Source organism: Orycteropus afer, unplaced genomic scaffold (genome assembly GCF_000298275.1).
Source record: "Orycteropus afer afer isolate SDZICR_OR568_19922 unplaced genomic scaffold, OryAfe1.0 scaffold00583, whole genome shotgun sequence".
NCBI lineage: Eukaryota > Metazoa > Chordata > Mammalia > Tubulidentata > Orycteropodidae > Orycteropus > Orycteropus afer.
The window spans coordinates 781,596-784,351 of NW_006922170.1; positions in this window are offsets into that span (position 1 = coordinate 781,596).

A 2,756-nucleotide genomic window follows, 5' to 3' on the forward strand; every position below is an offset into this window, starting at 1 on the left:
CAAACCATACTGACAGAATGGGTGGTGGCTGTACATGAGGCTGGAAATTAATTATGGGTCTTTCTCACCAAAAGTGAGAATTCTACCACTAATCCACTAATGCTCTCTCTCCACATATCTTACACATCCCCAAACACATCATACTTCTTGCTATTGTTTTAAAAAATTAATTTTCCTTCACTCCTTTATACTTTTGAACATGATATTTCTTGTTTCTAGAATGTCTTCCTTTTAGAAAATCATTGAACTCTTGCATAGTTTTCCAAATTCAAATTCAGTGTTATTTTGTACTCAGAACATTCCCTAGATCCCTTAAATAAGATTTGTCTCTTTCTTGGTGTAATCATAATACTTTCCACACACTCTAATAGCTTTCAACAAATTTTTTGTAATTATTTTGGTGCACTTATTGTCTATCATAGGAAAGTTCTTGAAGATTCAAATGAATCTTATTAATTACTATAAACAGCATCTTCTTCATCTTAAGATCTACATCAGTTAGCTTGGGCTAAGTTACACTGCATCACAAATAATTGCCAAATCTCAGTGACCTGTATTTCTTGCTTATGATATCATGGATTGTCTGTGGCTTTCTTCTATGTTTTCTTTACTCCAAAACCTAATTTTATTAAAGAATTTCCATCAATAACATGGCTGTTTTCATGACAGAGGGAAAAGAGATAAGACAACCTATAAGATTGTAAATCTTATTATTGCAACCAACATACATCACTTCTACCCATAGTTCATTGACTAAAGCAAGTCACATGGCTACTTCCAATTTCAACAGGGCCATGAAATATAATTCCAATGAAGAAAGAGGTACTTCAAGTCACCTGGCCGAGCCTGATGTCAACTGGACAGGAATATGTAAGTCTTCCTTCAGTAAGAGTATGCAATGAACCATATCATCTACCACCCTGAATACCATCCTCTTGGTTACTACAGGAGGGTAGTGAAATGTTGATTCTATTTGGCATTCATTAGCCATTTAACAAGCTAATTAAGTGGCTCCAGAAACGTTTTTCTTATTTGTTAACATTTACCAAGTAAAAAGGTGGTCTAAGAAGGTTAAATTTGATTAACAAATGCTACCTCCCCCAAAAAAGGAGAGGATTTTTGCTGACTAATCCATGTCTTCTACATTTAATATACCACTATCATGGAGATATTAATCCATAAAGATATTAACATGTTAATGTGTGATAATGCAAGTGTGTTTAATTATCATGAAAGTTTTATTCCAGTATTTATGTTTCAAGTGTTCCATGTACATTTTTATATGCCATGTTGCTGCTACAAATGGTGTGAGGCTCCTTTGAAACATTAGTGGATAACATTCAGTTTTCTGTAGAAATAATTCTGAAGATAAACCAGACAGAGGCATTTTGCCCAAGTGTGAGCAATTAACTCAAATAATTACAAATAAGTTTTATACCTAAAATTTTGATTTAATTTTTATTGAAATAACTGTGAGAGTATGTATATATACACAGACAACGGAAAAATTCAAGCTCTGTCAACAAGTGTATTTTTCAATGTGTCCCTGCATATTTAAATATCTGTGCATTATTGAACAATGATAGTGCATTCATTCAATAGATTTTTATTGTTATTATCACCAAAAACAACAAAAACAAACTCACTGCCATCGAGTCAGACCCGACTCATAGAGACCCCTCCTTGGGTTCCCAAGGCAGTATCACTATGGAAGTAGATTGCCCAATCTTCCTTCCAAGGAGTGGCTGGAGGGTTTGAACCACCAGCCTTCCGGTTAGCAGTCAAATGCCTTAGGCACTATGCATGTGCGGTCAAGTCAGCTGACTCCCAGAGACCCTATGTACAACAAAATGAAATACTGTCCGGTTCTGTACCAACCTCACAATCCTTGCTATGTGTCAGCACATCTCATTGAGGATCTTCCCCTTTTTTGCTACCTTCTACTTTTCCAAGAATGATATCCTTCTCCAGTGAATGATTCTTTCTGACAATATGACCAAAGTAAGACAAATTCTGGCTTCATTCTTCCAGCAATCTATGGTATTTTCAGTATTCTTCACCAAGACCATAATTCAAAGGCATCAACTTTTCTTCGGTCGTCCTTATTCATTGTCCAGCTTTCACATGCATATGAGGTGATTAAAAATACCATGGCTTGGGTCAGGCTTACCTTAATCTTTAAAGTGACATCTTTGCTTCTTAATGCTTTACAGAGGTCTTCTGCAGCAGATTTGTCCAGTGCAGCATGACAGCTGATTTCTTGACTGCCGCTTCCATGAGTGTTGACTGTGGATCCAAGTAAAATGAAATCCCTGACAATGTCAGTATTTTCTCCATTTATCATGATGCTGCTTATTGGTCCAGTTGTGAGGACTTTTTATGTTGAGGTGTAATCCATACTGAAGACTGTAGTCTTTGATCTTCATCAGTCAGTGCTTCAAGTCATCTTCACTTTCAGCAAGCAAGGTTGTATCTTCTGCATATCACAGGATGTTAATGAGTATTCCTCCAATCCTGAAGCTGCATTCTTCTTCATATAGTCCAGCTTCTTGGATGATTTGCTTAGCATATAGGTTGAATAAGTATGGTGAAAGGATACAACCCTGGTGTACACCTTTCCTGATTTAAAACCATTAGTATTACCTTCTTCTGTTTGATTGACAATCTCGTGGTCTATGTATAGGTCCCTCATGAGCACAATTATTTATTTATTTATTTATTTTTTAAGTTTTTTTTTTTTTACTTCCTTTTTTCTG